The sequence below is a fragment of the Lepisma saccharinum genome, assembly GCF_977018435.1.
Source record: "Lepisma saccharinum chromosome 15 unlocalized genomic scaffold, izLepSacc3.1 SUPER_15_unloc_1, whole genome shotgun sequence".
NCBI classification, from domain to species: domain Eukaryota; kingdom Metazoa; phylum Arthropoda; class Insecta; order Zygentoma; family Lepismatidae; genus Lepisma; species Lepisma saccharinum.
Window position 1 is genome coordinate 2098328 of NW_028142892.1, and position 23002 is coordinate 2121329.

Genomic DNA, 23002 nt, shown 5'->3' on the forward strand with positions numbered 1-23002 from the left:
TCGATCGTCGCGAATCCGAAATCGTCACCGTTCCAGCAAGTAGAGCAGCAGCGTTCCGAAAATTGATTGTAGTTCATGTCTCCGCCTACGCATCGTACGCGTGCTTGAGGTTGGTGTGATCTTGACGAAACAAACATATGAAATTAGCGTTGTCGCGTACTAACTGTTTTGGAATTTTGGAAAACGTTTGAGCTAGGTAGAAGCAATCCATTCCTTTGTGACGACCTTGCGTGAAAAAGTTGCGAATTTCATTTTGATTTTCCAGGATGGCGTCGTCGAACACAACGACTGAATTTTCACGACAATCGTCGAGTGGTTTTATTTCCGAGGCGAACGTTGCAATGTCCAGACCATCGTACAGTTTCATCAGTTGCTGGTATTTGGATTGCTCCAAACTTTTCGAGAACACGTACAGGTGCCTGTTCTTCCAATCTAACCAATTCGGTGCGAGGAGAAAATTGTCCACGAGCAGTGTCGTTTTCCCACACCCCGAAGGACCTACGATCAGACAGCGGATGCTGTCGGGAAGCAACTTGCCGTTCTTTTTTTTCTCGTTTGACTTTCCGGATCCGGTAGACGCTTCACCACGTTCCACGTACTCACAAGATCACTTCGTCCGCGTCGATCCAACTCTTTTCCGGAAGTCCCAGCCATTTGACAAACAGTTTGTCACCTTTCCTACGCAATACTTTCTCGATGAGGTACGTGTCGGGGTGTTTTGTTTTAGAGAGTTCTTCTTCGTAAAATCTTCCTTTCAAAATCTCGCCGCTACTATCTTTTATTATATACGTGTGTCGGTTTCCGGGTAGAACTCGAACCACCGTAAAGAGTTCCGTGCTCCAATTTTTTGTGAATCCCTTCTCGAAGGTGCGTTTGAATTTGCTGATCCTCACCTGGTCTCCAATTTTGTATTTAGCTTTTTTTGTCGTGGGTGTGTACTTTGGACAGTAAACTGTAGAAATTAAACGCTGCTCGTCGGACTTGGTAACGTCGGCTGGCTTCATGCCTATTGTTCTGTGTACCGTATCATTATAAGTGTCGACGAGTTCCGGCAGGATGTCGACCCATTTGTAATTTCCCCGAAGCGTGAATCGTTTCCACATGTGTGTTTTCAAGGTTCGATTGAATCTTTCCACGATGCTGGCTTTGATGTGACTGAAGGTCGAATAATGTTGAATCTTGTGTTTTTGAATAAACTTTTGGAATACGGCGTTGTAAAATTCTTTACCGTTGTCCGTTTGCAGAAACCGTGGTTGTCTGCCGCCGCTTTCGCGAAAAATTAATTTGAATGCTTCCGTGACGCATGTTCCCGTTTTCGCCTTCAAAGGTAGAGCCCATGCGAATTTCGAAAATGTGTCTATGACGGTGAGGAGGTACTTGTTGCCCTTGTTCAATTTATGTACGTTTTTCAAATTGCCGCTACTCATCTCCACGAGGTCGCTTTGCCAGAGGTCGTCGATGCCCTTGGTTACCACAGCCAAACGTTCGTAGTTACGGCGTGCAGGTTTATGCAATTCTTCGACGATGGCTTGCCTAGACATTTTTTTAGAGATTACGTTTCAAGAGAAGCACAAGCGTGATGGGATTCAAAGAGGGTGGCACTTCGCTCGTGTTTTGAATGATCAGCTTATCGCCGGCACTCACGTCGAAAACGGTAAGATCTTCGTCTTCGTGTATTTCATATATGTTGCGCGTTTCGTTCCAACGTGCCAGAGGAATGTTTCCTGCTTTCTGGACACCACGATTCGATATCAAAGTCATGGTGGGAACGCTAGCTTTTCTACCGTGAGACCAGTACGAAAATTCGTTTATCTGAATCGTGCCATCGAGGAGAAACTTGTAGTACGGATGATAAGGATGCAACATGTACAGTTTGTTACCTTCGACGAACGTGGAGATTCTCTGTTGATTGGGTACGCTGTTGATTTCGATGGCTTGCAGAGAATGCAGTTTAGCGAATTTAGTGTCGACGCCGAGCAGATTACTGTGAACTTGTCCGAGTTTATTTTCGATGGGCAGCAAATGCTCGATTATGGTATCCGTTACGGCAGAAAACGACGGTTTGATTTTCACTTCCACGTTCAACTGCTTGTAGTTTTCGTTGAGTTCTTGCAACTTGGCACCGAAAGAGGCCAGCGTCGATTCCTGCGTGGATTCCAGCACTCCAACTTGATCTCTGATGTTGACGACAATGTTCTGAAGGTTCTCGACTTGATTCAATTTCGAGCTCTTCTCGGTAAGATCGTTCACGATCCTTCGCATCTCTGTAAACTGCGTGTGAAGGTCGGCGACGCTCTGCGAAGTGGGCAGCGTCGACACCAGCGAACTAATTTCGTCTCGAATCTGTTCCACGTTCGCCGTTTCCGTTTCTAGTCGTTTCAGCATTCGAGATATGTTTCTTTTCAAAGCGTGCAATTCTTTGGAGGTGGGGAGATTGGCCACCCTACTCTCGAGATCGCTCAATGAACTTTTGATGTCGTTCGAATCGGATAGTGCCGTCACCGCCGTTTTCAATTTTTCCAAATCTTCGCTCGAAGGCACGCTCGTCCGTAACGATTCCAAGTCACCCTGTATGTTGTCGAGTACGTGATGAAAATGAGCGAGATTCGTTTCGACGTTCAAATTTTCTAAATATTCGATCTTCAGCTGAACCGTGCTCAACGTGTCTTGAATGCTCGTCAACGCTCTTGCTTCAGCGTGAATATTTTTAATTTCTTCGTTGATCAATTCCAAGGACGCCTGAAGCGTAGCGATGGTGGTTTGAATGTGTTCGAAATCTTGATAGGCCTCCAATTGAATTTTTATGTTCGCGACGCTTTTACCGATGACCTGCAGTTCGTCCGACGATGGTAGGTTCGTCATTGTATCTTCCAAAGTCTGCAACTTGGATTTAATTTCTTCCAACGTGCTGGTGAATTCTTCTTGTAATTTGGAAACAACGACATGTAAGCGTTCTGCGTCTATATCGTTCACGACGGTTTGAAGTTCAGAGAAATTCTTTTCTATTGCGGAAGTTCGTTCTTCGATTTCGAGTTTCAATTTTTCCAAATCTTCATTTTTCGATTGAAATTGCTGTAATTTGGCCAAATCATTTTGAAGCGAATCCACGCTCAACTGTATATTTTGAACGTTGTCGTAAGAAGGTACGTCGACATAATTTTTTATCAGCGTCTTCAGTTCGGAATCGATTTTCAGAATGGGGTCGAGACATTGCGTTTGGAGCGTAGCGATTTCCGACTCTAAACTTTTGTTTAAGGTCTCCTGCAAAGCAATCAAATCGGTCCTCAACTTCTTAACTCGAATGTCCAACATGAGAATCTCTTCTGCGTGGTCTACACGCTTGGTGTTGCCGAAAATGTCGTTAGGCATTTTTGGTTAACGGTTATTTATAATAGGATAAACGATTCGTAATTCTACGAAGAGAGGAATGAGTTTGTCGTAATCTCCGAGAAGTTCCATATAAAAATAATCTCCTGCAGAAACATCGTACGTAATGTTAGAAAGCATCTTGTCGTGCTTGATTCGAAAAATATTCTTGCCGGTAGAAATTTTGATTTCGCCTGCGTTTTCCGGATTCACGGTGATTTGAAGTTTCCCGTCGATCGGAATTTCGTAGAAATGTAAATTGTTATTAAAAACATAAAACATCTTGCCCACATCGTCATTCAGTTTCGTCCAAATGCTGTTGAGATGAACAATCAGTAAACCATTGAGTTTAGATAATACGGAAGGTAAGAGGTTATTGAAATTTGGCGGTGCAGTCTCCATGTTGATCTGTTTGCGGAAGCCAAAAAGATTCATTGTCCTTGTTAGTTATTTAAGAATACGGTCAAAGTTTTTTTTTGTAATGACAGGCAAAGTTTTTTTTGTTTGCTTGCGTCACAATACAGGCACGCGCGCGCGCGTGTGTGTGTGCGACATATTGTTCCCGAAAGAGGTTTACAAAGGTCACGATATATAGACATTTGGTCCCACAGTTGGAAAATTACGATAAGGTGCATTCATCCTTCAAGGATGAGAGAGTGCATTCGTCACAATACACGCGCGTGCGTGTAAAAATTATACACCGTGAAAAGCTACGACGAGTTGGAAACACTGCTGGTAGGGTTAACATACACCATAAAAGGCTACGCCTCGCCCCCGAGTTGGCAACACTGCTTGTGAGGTTAACATACACCGTGAAAGGCTTCAAAATATCATATAGTGGAATTTTTGTAGAGTGGGTTGGCAACACCGACGAGTCTTGAATTATTATTTGAGGCTCGAATCATCATTTGATGCTCGAAATCATTATTTGAGGCTCGAAATCATCATTTGATGCTCGTCGGTGTTGGCAATTTCTATTTGTAGGTTAGCTTAGCCAGTAAAAGATCATATAGTGGAATTTTCTTCGGATGGGTTGGTAAAACCCAAGCCTCAAAAAAAACATCCAATAGAGTTGCCAAATATAAAAAAAGGACAATAGGTCCCCCTCATAAAAGGCTACAGTAAAAACCCACAGTGTCGCCAACACTAGGCCCCCAACAGTGTTGCCAGACATAAAAAATACATGGACCCCTCAGACCCTTTAATAAAAATTTACAGTGAAAAAACCCAGTAGGTTAACAACACTGTCAAAAAATCTACGGTAGTGTTGCCAGATGTAAACAGGGGGCAATAGACCCCCCCCCTCATAAAAGGCTACAGTAAAAACCCACAGTGTTGCCAACTCTGTGCCCCTCAAAATATACATCATAAAAGGCTACGACGAGCCTCAAATGATGATTCGAGCCTCAGTGAAAAAAAACCCAGTAGGTTAACAACACTGTCAAACTACGGCAGTGTTACCAGATGTAAACAGAGGGCAATAGACCCCCCTCATAAAAGGCTACAGTGGGCCCACAGTGTTGCCAACTCTGCCCTCAAAATATACATCATAAAAGGCTACGACGAGCCTCAAATGATGATTCGAGCCTCAAATGATTATTCAGTACCGGGCCACCTGCACTACTCGGATGTATGAAACTGTTACCCAGATTTGTACTCAGATCTGCATCAGTTAACTTGAATCCAAGATTGCCAGTGGATAAGTTTATTTGTAATTGTGTTTAGAAAGATAATAAATCAAACTGAGCGAATTTACAATACCGTACCCCTCCCCGATTTTTGTAATATTTCAGATACTCACTAATTGAGTCCTCCTAATCACGAATTTGAAGTTAAAATTTGGGGGTAACGTGTAGAAATTGCAAAATAAGCGAAATGGACTGGTCCGCGATCGGAACAAAACCCTGGATTTCTCCACGAAAACAATGGTTATTTCAATATTTTATGTTTTAGAACGAAATTTGAACTATGTTTGCCTAACCTAACCTTACCGTGAATGGTTTGTGGGGCTATACGTGAATGGTTTGTGGGACACAGTAAAAAAAATGTCAGTTTCATAGCACTTGAGCGACAAATTTTTACTACACAATCGTGATCAAGTGTCCTAAATTATTGACTATGCGAAATATGAACGAATGCCCTCTATTATTAATATGTACCCAACTAAAAGTTACTAAAAAAACTTACGAAAGAAAGAAAGAAATGTAATTCCTACCTTCAAAGTCGCCATCTTCATCACACCACGTAGATTACTGAACAAGTTTCCATGCTTGTATACGGAGAACGATCGCGGTAATTGAAAAGCTTATTTTACAACTTCTACACGTCAATTAACAATCTCAACACGTCACCCCCATATATTAGCCTCGGATACTTCATCGGGACTATGTATTTCGCGAGTATAAGAACTAGGATAGAAATTACGGAAGGATCTGGTATTGTAAATTCTTATCAGTCAAACTTTATTGGAAGAAAGTTCCATAATCTTTCATTTCTAACTAATAAAGAAGGGTATAAATCAGACACCAGTGACCAGTCAGGGCCTGTTAATCTGTTTACCTAAAAAGCTAACAGAGAAGTCCGATTTGGGTAACTTAGTAGTGACCATTCCAAGGCCCTAGAGGACCAGTGTAGGTGCGTGTCAATTTACCCCTTTTTTTTACTTTAAGATAAGGGTTTTAGGTGTACACTTTGCATACTTTGAAGGGTGCAAAAATGCCATAGGTACCAAGAAGTTTAACTCAGTCAATTAATCAATTGTTTTTAACCTGATAAAACTTTCACCTTCGCAAGATGAATATCTAATCTCCAATACGTGAGCCTTGCCTTATATTTCACATAGCCTCATAGGCGCCGAATCCATGAGGCTTGGGGTCTCGAACCCCCCAATGTTAACGATGTGGGGGTAGAGCCCCCAAAAATGTATTATTTTGCTTCTCTTGTAAAGTTTACTCTGAATTGTGCCACATGAACTTAACTTTAAATACACATTTGAAATGTTCTAGACCATCAACTTTGGGTGGGGGGGCTATGACCAGAGACAGTAAAACATGACTTATTATATATATATATATATATATATATATATATATATATATATAAATAATATAAGTATATAATTATGAGTATTGTTAACATTTTTTACTAAAATGAGTTTCAAAAGACGATGTACATGAACTAGTGGAGTGGATGGGAGGTCGGGCTACAAATGGCTCTCACATGACATTCAGAACGAGATCATTGATATATTAGGGAGATCTGTTTTGCGCTCCGTGGTAGCAGATATTAAAAGTTGGGAATATTTTGCTATTATGGTTGACGAAACTTGTCACATATCCATCCGTGAACCATTTGCATTCTGCATTTAAACTGTGAACGACAATTTCGATATTTTTGAGGAATTCATTGGCTTTGACGAGATTCAGAACACTGAAGCCAAAACTTTAAAAAAGGAGGGAGTGAGTGAGTCATTCATTAATTTATTTCAGTGATCAGAGCCTCCTCAATAATTTTGACAAGTCGGCGCCCCTGCATAGCCTATAAGTGTGTCTTTAACTGATTCTATCAATCATCGGCATAACGATACTAACACCCCTTCTTCAAAATGAACTAACCTGCATGGCAACGTCTGGATGCGAAGGGGCTTCAGTTTGATTGGCTGTTCGTTTTTCTTTTGTAGATCGGTGGAATAAGGAAAAGAAAAGGCAGTTGAGTTAGTTACTAAAGGAAAAAGGAAGTTGTTGACCTGGTGTGAAAGTAATACTTCGGTATTGTTGATAGTCAGGATGATGCAAGCAGCTTTTGTTCGTCCTTATAGAAGAATAAGGACACGAACCGGATTTCCCGAAGAGTTGCTTCAAGAAAGAAGTTCGAAGAACCAAAGAAGTTGTTGGGGGGAAGTTTTGTCAGTGACAGTGTTCTTGGGTGTTGTGTTCATTAAAAGTTTTGTACGACCTAGCTCGGGAGTTGTAAAGAAGCAAGGAGACCCGGAATTTTGTCAGCGATCCCGGGAATTATGCGTAAATTATTGGCTCCGGAATTCTGCATGAATGTTTCTCCTTAGACGGAAAAATGTCAACTTTTTAAAATCCAAATCCCATTGAATTTATACATATTTATAAATGCCCTGAGGCAAGTTTTTCACAGTTAAGCTTTCATTGTTATCAAGGAACGGAAATAAATATTTTAAACAAACATATCGTTATGCTGTTTAATTCAATTGAATTTTTGATATGCCAGGGGTCCCGGGTTCGAATCCCGGTCTAGGCATAGCTGTTTGTGAGTGTCCATTCATCAATTTCATCATATCATCACTCATCCCCATCTTCGCAAATTAGCCAAAAGTGGCACAAGAAGCGAAGTAAAATAAAGCAAATCAATCAGTTTATTGTTGAGAAGAATTAATTGAAGTTACTGCTGCATAACATAACAATAAGTACACACAGAACCCAAAACGTGTCAATTGACACATACATATTGATTTCAATAACACGTTAACGTGCATAAACTTCAAATGATGCACCTTTTAGTGTGTCAAAATACACATAGAATTGTATTAATGGGTATTTTTATGAGATGAAGTCCCGTGTGATGAACTAAAATGCATCAATTTGGAAGATCAGACAAGATCATTTCGAAGCTAACAAAACTACACATTTTGCTGTGTCAATTGATGCATTAAAAGTGAAAGTTTGTTATCTTTGAAATGATCTTGTCTGATCTTCCAAATTGATGCATTATAGTGCATCACACGGGACTTCATCTCATAAAAATACCCATTAATACAATTCTATGTGTATTTTGACACACTAAAAGGTGCATCATTTGCAGTTTATGCACGCTAACGTGTTATTGAAATCAAAATATATGTATGTGTCAATTGACACGTTTTGGGTTCTGTGTGTATATTCCAAAATCATGCAGCAATTTAAGTTAAGAGATTTCTGTTATCGTGATGTCATTATGTAGGTATTAAATAAACACATACATGAACATAAATTAACGTGTTGTTTAACAGTAACACGTAAATATTTTAAATGTAAAGCAATTATTTTTCGTCATTTACACCGTAAATATGGCTTGGTCATTTCCTATTGGAGGAACGTGCAAAGTAGGAGGGTGGGGGGATGAAAAGTAGGGTCGCCAAACTTCCACCTCGCACGGTTGAATGATTAATGAATGTATGTACCCGTACCAGTTATGAAACACAAACATTAACGTTTCCATGACGACAGAGTGATTTTGTATTCCTCCGAGAGACATCTTTATAAACTGCATTTTCAATCGGATAAGACTTGATGAATGTTTGTGTCAGAACCCAGAATGCCTTGCGGCCACTAAGAGCAGAATATTGGACCCGTGTTTCACGAGTCTCATATGTAACCTCTCCAGCATTCTGACTCCGTAAGACTTGGCTGCAACCACGTGGCATAAATCATAGGAGATCGCTCCGGGGCAAACGTCCAAGAGTTTCTTCCCAGTGTCTGTTGGAAGACAGATAGGAAAGGGAATATGAATAGAAAATGAAAAACGAAGATACCAAGAAAAGACACCTGAGATTAACTATTACTAGGGCCAGGACTTTTTACGTAACAAACCATGCAGAATATGTACACTCGCCGGCAATAAAAATGGGACACCTGTATCCGTGGAAGGCGTTGTGTGTTGCCTAACTCTACGGAGCTGATAGAAGTTGCATCGAAAATTTACTATTGAAATCCACATGTCGTAAGTTAGGCAACACACACAACGCGAGTATTTCAGGTCTAGGTGTCTCATATTTATTGCCGCTGAGTGTAGGGTAACTTCGGTGAATAACGCCACCAATTGGTCATTTCGTTCTAGAACTCATACATTTTTATTGTTAGGAACATGAAACTTACATGTATAGGAGAATGAAGTTTCCTGTATTGTGTAATAATAAAATAATGATTGCACTGTTATAATGAAAGCAATAAAATACTAAATTCTATGTTAATGCAAAATGGCGTTATTTCCAGACCTGTCGGGCAATAACACCATGTTCTTAATTACAAGTAAAACATTCACAATTTCTTTACTAAACTGTACTAGGAAAAATAATTACTGTAGTAAGTTATTAGAAAAAACCATGAATACTTGGCACGTGCATTTGAGTATGGCAGCCACACACAAACACATTCGGCTACTCATCATTTGGAACAAACGTGCAGCACATGCTATCTTCACCCCTTGTTTGATGGCCGCCGTAGCTTGCCACAAGTCATCCACTGATCATTTGGCCCACATATTTCTTTATTTCCTCGCCATCTGAAAGAGGAAATTAACCGAGAATAAATATCTGTACGCCTCGAAAGTAACTGAGCAAGGATAAACCTATTTTCGAAATCAACATTTCCTTAAATTTGAGTGGCGTTATTCCCCGAAACGATGGTGGCGTTATTTCCCGAAACAACAGATTGCACTTTAACCAACTGTTCTAAACTTACGGCACCGGCCATGAAAACCGTACACACATCATTCACTTACGTAATAAACGTATTGTGTAAGTACAGCATTGTTAACATTTAAAATGTAATCCTACAATAGAAAAACACTCACCTTTGTCGGCGCGATGAATATGTGGACCCTTTTCCCTCGAAACGCAACTCAAACGCCTACACTGTTCAAACTGTTTCTCTTAAATGAAGGCTCGACAATGGCAACCGTTCTTATCAGCAATGCTACCAGGCACCATTGTTGATCGCACAACGGTGAGTCAGCCCGTAACTTTACATGCGTCCATGCTTTCAGAGTTGAAACTTTGAAATGGCGTTGTTTCACGCCTGGCGCTATTCACCGAAGTTCCTCTACATATTATTGTTTGCACCATGCCATGACGCATATATAGGGTTATGCAGGGTAGCGCCCTACACATTCTATCGATTTAAGCTATGTTGGAGGTGTTGTAATCAGCACCACGCTCCGGCAAACTTTGCCCCCCGACAGTCCCACCCACAGGTACCCATTTAGTTGAGGATGGGTGAACCCCAGAACAGCTTTATGCGGAGACAAGGCCGGAAAATATTAGATTGTTGACTCTATCTTGCGTGTCAAAAATCTAAAATTGTCATTTGGAAAGGAATTCAAGTATTATACTTAATTTTGTTAATAGTAGAAAGCATTTTTCATATTGTTCGTTTATTTCAACTTTTGGTTTACTCTTGTTTTGCATTGTGTTCCACCCGTGACACCAAGAACAATTAATTTCTCCTTTAACTGTTTCATTTCCCCTTCATCTCCGCTAGTACAGTAAAACTTCTCAATAACGGACAGGCCTGGGGGGAAAATAAGTGTCCGTTATTAAGAAGTGCCCGCTATTCAGAAAAAAGTGTAGGATGTTACACAACAGGATAAGCATATTACTGTACGTACTTTACGAACATAATGTTTCCCCCCCCACACACACACACATTCAAGGAACAAAATACTGTACTACATACGGTGAATTCAACTTTACTAAAGTATCCCTACATACATTACAAATCAGTAATCCACTTCTCAAGATAACCACAAAGAATACTGTCTGCTGTCTGCAGTTTTGAAAATAAATACGTTCGGTGTAACATGAAACAATGCGCGCTAGTTCGAAATACTGTCCATTGTTGTGTCGCATTCCAGGAATTGCGACCGTTTTCTTTCAGGCTGTCCGTTATTAACAAGTTTTATTTGCGTTGGGGAGGTAGTTTTCAGTGTCCGCGTCCGTTATTAACAATGTCCGTTATTGAGAAGTAATATTGCCATTAAATCCCATGTATTTCTGCCGGGAAATTTAAAAATGTTCGTAATTTAGTGGTGTCCGTTAGGAGAGGTTTTATTGTATATTCAAAGGTCAATTACCCTCTCTCTCTCTCTCTCTCTCTCTCTCTGTCGTTGCCTTGATTAGTTCATTACTTCTCATTTGAAAATTCACAAACATTAGAATGAAGTTGTTAAGTAAAGAGGAAGTGTTTTATATGCACAGAAACTGTAAAAAAATTGCTGTTTAACTGTTAACAGAATAGTTACTTTAATGTGATAAATATAGCCTGCGCGTCCCACCGATGACAATAGAATGGCCCAGAACAATTACAAATTTTCCATATTAACTTCACGCAATAACTTTAAAAACAATACCTAGCAAACACCGACACCGTACTCAGTAGTCCCAAAGTTCAAGAACACACTCAAACAATAGTTAGAGCAAAACATTTGCCCCGTAATACAGCGTGTCCACAAAGTCCTGCTACCGTTACAATGAAACTTAACTCCTAAACTATATGCGATAAAGACATGCGGTTTTTTGAAACGTGTTCTAGAACTCTCAAAGTATTATTTACAATTACCAGAGTCAGCATACCACACACATTGTGCCTTCTCCTGTGCTGTCGTCATTGTCGCTCACAACATAATCTGCAAAAAAACGAAAAAAAACCTAAACAATTAAAATAATAATAATAATAAAATACCACTACTTATTAAAACTTTGAGAGCTGTAGAACACGTTGCAGAAAACCGCATGTCTTTATCTCATATAGTTTAGGAGCTATGTTTCATTGTAATGGTAGCAGGACTTTGTGGACACGCTGTACTTAATACTACCCATGTTAGTTCCCCTTGCCCACCTCAGGCAGTCGGCTACGAAGTGGTTCTCATGCAAGCCACCTCTCTGTCCTGACGTAAGTCACATGACTTTAGGCTAGGCGACTGCCACCTGTCGGATGAATTAGGTAAATCCTCCTATTGATAACCTTAATTCAATGCTCTCGCTATCTGCGCCTTCTGTATATAATGCGCGCGGACCGCAGAGAGAACTATTGTTCTGCCGAATAGGTTTTGTTGAAGTTCGTGTTCTCTCGCGGGTTTTGCTATATTATCTTGGGAACTATTGGGGCTGCAATGATTATATTATACCATCTTATAGCTCTCGTTCTCCTCTACAAAATAAGACCATATAATATTATGTAGCTGCTCGAGAAGAGTAAAAATGATTAATTTTCCTGTACAATTTTTTAACAAAGCATGAAAGAAAGCTAAGGGAAAATGTGCTGAAGCATCAAAGAAGGGGACAAAAAGGCAATAAATGTACTAATCTCGCGAAAGAGGTACAACAAAGTGTGTTCATTTTACTATATTTCATTTCCTCAAATACATATCTCAAACGATCGGCACGAAAACAGCTATATTTTTGGAAAAGTGCTGCACGTTAAAATTCGTTCCCTGCTTATAACACTTTCGCAAAAGACAGCAAAGAATTGTACGAATAAAATTTATTTGAAGATTGCAACACTGCCGTGTCTGCGGAATCTAAACGTAATTCGTTGCACTAGATCCTTGGAAAATCCGAGACTGCGAAAATGGTTCGTTCTAGATCTTCTCTTTTTTTTCCTATTTCTCGATTTCCTTTGGCGCTTGTTTCCGTTCATGTATGCACCTTCTCGAATATTCATTGCTTTCAGGCTTATTCCCGCTTCAATCCGCTCTCACTTATTCTGAAATTCGCAGAGCATGAACTCTTTTCTGTCAGTGTTGCCACTTGTGTTTGCCGTAGAAGTTGAATTTTCGTGTACAATTCTAATTTTCTATTTCTGGCCTATTGTGCTTACACGTGCTGGTAAATATGGATTATGTCAGTAGAACCTGGATCTGAGGTTCTGAAAATGTACGTCGCAATCCTCTGTAGCGTTGCGGCTATACGAGATGATTGATTGATGAAACCATACAACACTCGTATGAACACCTGCACCAGGCCCTTACCCAGGCAGGGGCCAGGGCGGCTGAGCCCCCCTGGAACTTCCGTCAGCCCCCTTGACATTATGTAAAACTATTTTGTGTAATTTGTTTGCAGTGAAAAGTGAAAATGTAGACAGCAGATATTACTTTGCCAACAACTTTGGTGAAAGATAAATTCAGGGAGCATAAACAGCAGCTATTACATTCGTTCATCTTATTTATAAGAAGTCTCAAGTAACGGCAAATATTAAGGAGATTTTTCTTCTCTATACTTCAGAAAGTTTCCTCACAGGGAAGCTTCTTTATCTGTACCTTCGTTGCCCCTGTTGCGACCTTCCATTTATACAGAAATCTATGACATTGATGTCATCATGCAAATTCCTTCCACATCTGCTTCAAAGGTTAACATCTCCCAAGTTTTGGGAACGAAGGGGAGTTTTATTATTTCGGTCGGGCAGTGGAATGTACGGCAGATACTATGATTGAATATTGTCCATCTTTTCTTGTGTAATATAAATATCTGTATCATCAAATGTAGTATGGAGTGTGTAGTAAGGGATGATTTTAGTAGCAGCCAATTAACACTTCCAGTGATATTTTAAACGATACAGAAGGCATTTCTAAACTTTATGTAACTTAATGACTCCCCTCCCCCACCACACACATAATTTACCTTCATTTAACACTGTTAAACTTTTGAAAATGGAGTTGATTTACAAAGCCCCCCCCTCATAACCCGTAGGTTTTATCTAATTATTCAACTAATTCGTTGTAATTTATGAAAAAATCATGCTTTTATTTTAAGAGCGAAAATAATTTTTAGGTATTTTTTTCATTTTACATCATTTTTTATTAACTTTAAATTCATTATATAGATCATTCTTCAAGGTTTTTTTAGGTCATCAACTTCCGGAGCCTACGTCATCACCTTCTACTATTAAGGAAAATATGTTCTAATCATTCCTACCACTTCATTGTTGTCAACTGTAAACCAGGCTAAAAATATTTATCGGAGGAACATTATCTACGTATACTTTTGAGAACATGCTATTCACATAAACCATTCCCATCCGGCTTGGTTGAATACTCACAATAAGTGTTAGACTGTGGCCATGGGTGTCTTTAAGTGGGGGGTTCAACGGGCCCAACCCCCCCCCCCCCCGCTTTTGGTTCAGTAAAATTACCAGATTGCTTACTCTATCCTTTTTTTCATAAAAAAAAAATTCGGACTTATTTTATTCTTCTAAATTAGATACGTATAGGACGGGATACGGATGGGAAGGAAATTACGCAATTCCACACCAGACCAAATATCTGCAATTTCCTGATAGTGGCGATATTTCTGCGATAAGAAACTGCATTGCCACTGTCAAATCAGTTATAATATTTTTCCTTGGAGTCTTCTTAAAGGATTTTTTTTAAATACAGTGCAAGAAAACCAGGAATACACAGTAACATTCTCAACTTGTTTGACACAAGATGGACAGAAAAGTGCCTATACTAAGTTACGTGACGTGGAATTTTATTCACTAATTGTAGAAACTTTACGGAATTTACTAGTAGAAGAGAAATATTTCAGCAAGCTCTTCAGTTTCCACACTCTGTGTATGTAACATGTGGGGAGTTTGAAATATCTCTACTTGTTCTAACCAAATTGCTTTCATGCAGTGTAACATTATTCTGGGCACCTCAAAAGGTGAACTGTTCAGTATTGTGAACATGTCAAGATATTTTTTTAAAATCTAAAAGAGAATTCCGAGAACTTTTTATAAAATTTATTCCAAAGCAGAGAAAGTACAAAGAGACTATGATGAAGAAATGAAGAGACCTAGAACACCCAGCCGTCAAATAGGAGGAACAATGCACCAGCTTAGAGCACAGAAGAATATTAAAAAGTAAACTATTATCGTCCATTTTGTAGTTGAATTGAAATCATGTTTCTCTGAACACAGTCAAATCATTGCAAAATTGCAACAACTTACTCCAAAAATTTTAAAATTACTATCTGTTCATTGGAACAGTGTGTGAAAATGTTGGATGGCCTGTTTGATAGATTAGATTTTGATAGCCTGATGATACCTAGGCCTGCTATACTTCCTGGATTTTCCCGGGGCAATACCGCAATGATATAATTTGTTCTGTTGTCCCGAATAGTTTCTTCGGATGCACAAATGTTCTGGAATCGGGAGGGAGAGAAGAAATGTTTAAGACTATTCTTTCCTGAACGTTATTTATATTTAAATGCATAATATTAAAATGCTCATTTTACTAAACAATATAACTATACATTGAACCGCTCCCTTTCGATAATGCGAGAGGTATTGAGTAAGAAGGTGCTGCACAGATATTTGACTTCACGAGAGCTCCACCGTCTGCTAGCAGCATTGAATTTCAGTTGCAAATCTTCCATTGCATAGTAAGTCGTTTACTGTAAACAGTTAGGGCTTGGGTGCCCGCACTGTCCAGTCCGTAGTTCTCAAATAAAGTTTCGACATTGTGAGATAGCCATTATGGCACAGAAATGGAATTTCAAGGTTAGTGATATATTTCGAAGTGGATTTGTTTTTTTGAGATAAGATAAAAATATGATAATGGATATGTATGTACATACACACAACTTTGTCAGGTCCAGCAACCCTCCCCCGCCAAGCTTCCGGTCAGTAGTGTCCCGGATTTTCACTTATGAAATGTTGACCCACCCCCTTACGTGAACTTGAACTATATATACGCCCATGACTATGGCCAAATCGACACTTGTCACTTGGAATGAAATCTTCACAAATGAATGGAATCTTTGGAACCGAAACGACACGACAAGGTATGCGTGTCGCACGGACTGCGTTGTTTTCTCAATATCGTGCATCGTGTCGCCCCAGTCTATTGATCGCGCATGCGCAGTGGTCGTTTTTCTACACACTGGATGGGTCCAAGAGAAATGGTATTCTTAAACGGACATGGAGTGTGCCTCAGTCGACCTGGTCACATTTGTTCCTAGAGTTTATGCAACTCTCTCTGCACTATACCAATTTGGGTTGCCTAGAGAGTAGGCGTTTGAAAATCTTTTCCAGCAACGAGCGTGGTTCACGGAATTGTAAAGGAAGAAACGAGGCAACAGAATTTGTGTCGTCTGTTTCTATTAAAATCAAATGGCGTAACGCCCACTACACCGAAACGTTCGGAATTTCCGTGTCAGAAAGTCTGCCGGTTTCTGGGGTAAAATATTCCGTTGGCCGCGTCTCCGAATGCCCCCTCGTCTAATTCCGCGTCTATTCGTTTATCTCCGTTAAGCGTCATGCTCGGCCCCGCTGTAGCCGAGCGTAGAAATTGTTCCTTTGAGCAGCGTGGTTCGGCACGTGACGGCGCGGTACATGGACGGACTAACTACCTTCGAAAAGGTTTGAAGTGGCGCGTTTCTGGCGTCTCAGTGGGCGTTAAGCTTTGATGTGAAAATAGTAGTTGGTTGAGAGGGTTACGTTTGGTGCTACAGTATGTTTTAGCAACTGATTTTCTGCGTCGTGTTAGCAGCTGGAGGTGCCTAGCGACAAACCCTGAAACACACGTGTGCTTTATTAAAACCCGTTCAAGGCAACCAGTGGCGTGACTAGAATTTTCAAATGCGGGAGGGTTAGACACCCGGTGGAGGCACAAGTGGTTCGGATCCCACTTTAAAACTGTAGGTTCAGTCCCGATTAGCCTTACTGTGCATAAAGTGGACTTAAGACATTAATTCAATCATTCAATCAATCAAATGCGGGAGGGATTACGTATACTTTTTTGGCAGTCTGTCCTCATTTTGCCATCTTTTGCTGTCTTTGACGTTCTGTTTTTTTAAGAATACTGGGCCAAAGGGGGAGGGGTTACGCCCCACACCAAGCCGCCCTTTGGGTAAGCCACTGAAGGCAACGGATTTCCGACCCCACTTGCCACAACCTATAACTTCTTCCTCCGTCCCCGACCATGAGGCATTATTCTCTTTCACCCCCCCCCCCTTCTTTTCGGAAGGCGAAAACAGGCACACTCAGAATGTTACGTCCCCACTTTCCGGAACAGGAGGAGAGTGTTGGAGAAAGATAGGAAGATACCACGAATATTTTCCTTCTACAAGAAAAATCTCCTTCATTTTGAAGAGCATTAAAGAATCATGTACCATCAAAAAACGTGGGTGCTTTTGATGGAGTGTTGCCAAAAATGGTAAATAAATGCCAACCAGCAGATTGTGAAGGGAATTCTGAGTCTACATTTCTCTTACTTATCGAAATTACCACATCAATATTATTTAGACGTATAATCCACAAACCCTGAATGATTGCACTCGGCTCAAGTAATCCAACGTTATTTCATATTCTCGGTAAAAGTGCCGGAATAGATGCTGGTGTCAGGCGAAATAGGTTTTGAGTCGGCAAGAAATAATTTCGGAGAGCGAGAGACTTGTGGAAAGAAGTTCTTGAGACAAGGGGAAAGTGAAAAACATTGGAAATGGCAGATTTCATTAATACATTCAGCGTAAGATTCGACTTGATTCCATCGCGTTATACGTACGAGGTTTGACAATTAAATTCCTGGAAAGGTCTATAAAGCTATGCGCTTCGTGAGACGATATTTATCCGAATACACGTTGGGTTGGAAATTAAGAATGTCAGCAAAGCTTTCTCTCTTTACAGAAAATACAGGTTAACCCTTAAATATCGAGGCCGTTCTACGGAATAAGTCCGAACACCAAGAGCGTTTCCAGTGGGAAAACTAAAATTGGTCACGGTTTTCAATAAAAACTCATATGTCGGTAACTACGAATTCAAGAGTTACAAATTATAGCTCGGTTTTTCAGTACAGTCTACGCTATAAGCCTGTTATCTAGAAATCCTAATTTTCATTTACCAAATAGAAGAAGAAGGAGAAAGTAAAAAATGTTATTTTTAACGAAACTTGCCCCATCCCTAGAGAGAGAGAGAGATATATTCTTTTCTGTTCCTTCTCTCTCTCTCTCTCTCTCTGAAAAAAAGCGGCTTTCTCTCTTGTTTGGCGGGGACACCCCAGAGAGAGAGAGAGAGAGAGAGAGAGAGAGAGAGATACTTTTTCTCTCTCTTTCTCTCTCTCTCCCTCTCTCTCTCTCTTTCTCTCTCTCTCCCTCTTTATCTTTCTTTCTCTCCCTTTCTTGAGAGAGAGAGGAGAAGATAGAGAGAGAGAGAACGAGAATGAAAAAGAAAGGAGAATGTGTGTGTGTGAGAGAGAGAGAAATGATGATTTATTTCGTTCTCTCTCTCGTTTTTTCTCTTTCTTTCTCTCTCTCTCTCTCCTCTCTTTTCCCTACCTACCTACCTACTACCCTTCTTCTTGTCTCTCTCTTTCTCCTTCTCTCTTTACCTTTCTTTTCTTCCTTCGAGAGAGAGAGAGAGAAGGAAGAGACCCGCGACGAGAGGGTTAAAAACGATCCTTCCATATTGCCTGATATGTATTGCATTCTCACGGCAAGAACTGCGAACTTGCTGCTTATACGGTACGTTCGGAGGAAAAAAACTCGAACGCAAAAGTCGCGATCTTTTTTTTTTTTAGGCAGGAATTTGCTCCTCACCAGAATCAAATTAAACTTTAGAAATAATAATAGGATCGATCCCTCGAGGTTCATGTAGCACTCAAAGCATGAATCTCCGAGCATTGATGCTCCAAATGTGTTGAAAGTAACACCCTGTATGTCACGTGTAGGCGTTAGGGTGGTCCATTTTTGTAATGGATTTCTTGGCCAAGGAGTTGAAAACTCGTAACGAATTTTGCCCAGAGGCATTGTAGTGGTGGAGAATCCACTCGTCGGCCTTTTCCTCCGAACAAGTTCCGCTATCCTTTTCAGCACCTCCAAGTAACGCTGTTGATTCACCTTTTGTTCTTGTGCAATGAATTCAGAGTGAACCATCCCTTGTAAAAGCATGATCTTGAACTGCCAGCGAGACGTGAGTGCTTTCTCTTGCAACAGAGCTGAACTCCGTCTCGGGAATTCTCAGGTGCGTGTCCCGGGATGGATAGTTCCTTGCTCTTCATCATCGTCGCGATTATCCACAAGTGGCATAAAAGAGACGTAAAGCAAGCAAAATACGGTAGCGTCAATGCGTACTTGCTCACTTTGGTCCCAGACTTTATGTACACCCTGTAATTTTTATAAAGCGTGGTAGGTGCAAATTGCCTCAAAGTTGACGCAGCTTCTATACTCTGCATCTAGAAACTGTGAAGCATTACGGCGCGATGGAAGGAAAGCGAGCGAGCTGGCTCCCAAGGCCGTGGACGCATCCCCCCAAAAGAATTATTCATCATAACCCCGCCCACCACACACAAATATAGTTTGGAATGTCGATAATTTGATTTAATTTTTAAAATATTAAATTTTCGAAATACGCAAGCTTTAGACAAGGAAAACTGACAGCATATTACAGTTAGGCAGTCAGTCATAGCACAGGAACAAAACAAAGAGAACTCCAGACATTGTTTACCACTGGCCGAGATACCAACAATCAAAAGGCGTATGACATTCGAAACCTTTCATTGCAGTTGAAATTAAAAAGCACGGCTCACTTTCATGTTTGCTAACATAAAACGTACAAAACGACACAGGTTCACTGCCATTGTTATTGTACTGAACATTTTTCTTAACAGTTTGTCTGCTTGAGTCACCTTGTATTAATGCGAACAGCACGCCCCCCCCCCCGCTTTTCCTTCCAAAGCGATTCTACATGCATAAGAGGTGGTGCTTCATTTCAACCCCACTGCCGCGATACCACACAGGTATGTAAAAAAAACTGTACATAGCTAATAACCATAACCCCCATTTTTGTGTGAAGCTATATACTTGTAGAATCGGTAGCAAACTACAAAATGTTTTCCCCCCAAATAAATTCCCATGACGCGGGCGCCGTCATGAATCCCCCCTTGTGGGCACCCCTACGCGCTGCTGGAAACGGCTGGAAGATGCAGCAGTGTTTTCTCATCTTCTCCTCTCACGCGTCCAATGGTTGATCCCTCTCGCATAGAACTGGTTTTCTTTCGCTTGTTCGAGTCTTAAGAAGTAACCCAAATGCCAACCACGTAGTACACCCTGGGCTGCATTTTGCACACTAACGAGGCTCTGGCGTCTGAGCCCACGCCCAGTGTGGGACTTGTGTTGTCCATTTGTGTTTGTCCGTTCAGCTATTTTATCCTCATCTTCGCAATTAGCCCAAAGTGCAAGAAACGCGAAGTTAAATAAATCAAACCTCTCACCTGCTCCAGAGACTCCCGTATAGAATAAGAGCGTAACTGCTGACCACCGCTTCGTGTCTCCAATTGAGACCTCGGTTGCCGCAGTACGGAATTTCTGATGGTCCGTATCATTTTTCACACATGGAATCGATTTTATTTTCGCACAGGGACCCGCAAACAAAACAGCCAAAGGCGAGATCCGCATCACATATGGCCAGTTCCAATGTAAACAACAAAATAAATTACATTTTGAAAATCCATAAACGAAACCAATTACTACATGCCGGTAAAGAGAAGGGTCAGATTTATCCATGCTTGTCAACCATATATGTATCCGCATGTACACTGCGTTTGTTTTGGCTCCTGGCCGAGATAGCGCGTGACTGCAGAACGACGAGGCCGCCATTTTCGACTCGTGACGCCCCGCTTATTTTTACGCACATATCTTTAGCATACATTGCATAGCAGGTGGTTGATTTTTTTTGTACATTCCCAATAGATTATTGCAAGTTGTGTGTGTGTCTGTAGGCGCACGGTAAGGGGGTATTCTGTTCACACCTCCCTTTGAAGTTAATTTTGTTGATAAAATTGGTCATTATCATAATTTTGCTTCGTCACACATTCTTTCAAGAGATCATTAACAGATCTACACCAATATGACGGTATTCAATATGGCTGCCTCGAACTCTGCAAAATATTAACGTTTCACACGCTATCCTTTCCAGCGTCAGCTATATTACTCAATTTCTGAAATCAAATCTTCTTGAACAAAATCGAAGTTTTACAGAGACCGGTATGGTGCAGTAGTAATTTTCGCCCTCAGGCCTGTATTCCTCTCAGTGATTTGCGTCTACGCGTAAACAACGATAGTCTACATTCTATACGTAGACTATTTTATACACGTAGATTACGTAATCTATGTAAACAACATGACGAAAGGTGATACCTTAGCAAAGGGCGCCGTGGAATTGAAATAAAATTATACTGCGTATCAGTTGCTGATGTGTGACGGGAACTTTGAATACTCTTTCTTCCTAATTCGAACAATTTCTCACCTAGGAAGAAATCTAATATAGGAAATATTCTATTGTTTTATGGGAGAAAGACCACTTTTGCCTCACGACTGCCATCTGTTGTTGTTTTTTCCATACTATTTGTCTTCCTCCATAGTTGATAATAGAAGAGAAGAGAAATTTTGTTGTAAATAGGATTCTTTTTATTTCGTTAAGAACCAATACAGTTGAAAATGTCACTTTTCTTTCATGAAACCCTTGAAAATTAATTTTAATGCGCTTTAGATTGTCTACGTAGTCTATGTAAACTACAACCCAATGTAATCTACGCGTAGATTACGTGTAGACAACGTATGTAGACGTAAACTTATAGTCTACGGCACATCACTGATTCCACTTCACAACTAACAGAACAAAAAAAAAAATGTGTCTCCTGATATCAATCAACGAACAACAACCCTTAATTCTAAATATGCAAAGATTGTATGTTAATAATTTTGAAACATATCCTGTAAGTTGGTAATTCTTATAGCAATCGGCCTTTCTTACATATTATGACCTTGAATAATATGAGTAGAGAGAATCAATCACAAGTACACAACAAATAAAATTGAATTTAAATTTGGGACTGTAGTGTTCAATATTTCCAAATTTAATATTTCAGTAAGTCATAATAGTTGGACACTATGTTCAGAAATTATTGTTTAATTTCAATACTTTTATCAACTCAATAATTCATAATCTTGGACGACCTATGAATGATACAAAATAAAATACCAAGAATAAATTTTGCTTCTGTTGTATGTACAAATATTCAAAATTTTGCTCAATTAATTCTGTAGATATACTAACAGTTCTTTTGAATAAATGGTATTAAAATTTTCCCACGCTTGACACTTTTATATATGTTAATAAATATTGAAAATAATAAAAATTAAATACATATATTTTCAAGCAAATCCATCGAATGACTTTTGAAATTATTATCATATGCTGCTCACATCATCAAAGTTACTTATTCTTCAAAAGTATTGAAATATTTTGAATAATATTTTATCAAGGGCGAAATTTAACTTATTTATAGTAGGCAACACTTATATATGTTTTCAGTTCATATGATAGGGTTAGATATTCAAATTATTTAACAAGACATAACTTTAAATATTTTTCAAATAACCCATATATTATATATATGCGAGTGAGAATAATAATACCACATGATTATGTGTTAATTAAAGATATCATATGATCCAAAAAATTCAATATTTGTCTATAAACTCATCAAAAATACAAGTTTCATGTAAATATTCTAATATACACTAAATAGCATCTTATATATTGACAAAATACAGTAATTGTTAATACTGATCAATAATCCAATGCCACATGACATATTTTACTGTACTTTACTGTACTTAACTGTCCCAGACTATACTTTATTGTATTACACTGTACTTTACTGAAAATATATTGTCACTATTCTCAATAAACAATATTTAATATATCATTTTGTTTGAATAAAAAAAAATATGACAATTACTATTTTCCTTTACGGTTTTATGACAACATTTACAAAATTAGTAACCGTTTTTCAGAGTCATATGCACCGATTATGAACTGCACGTACAGTGGGATCCATGAGTATTACCGTGCAAATTGTCCATCAGCATGTT

General features: G+C 39.7%; 1 protein-coding gene across 1 annotated transcript in view; it reads left to right on the plus strand.

Annotated features, from left to right (window-relative positions):
- LOC145982231 (uncharacterized) overlaps positions 1 to 23002 on the plus strand; it is a 481944-nt gene that overhangs the window by 62194 nt on the left and 396748 nt on the right. The gene's annotated exons all lie outside the window — the stretch shown is intronic.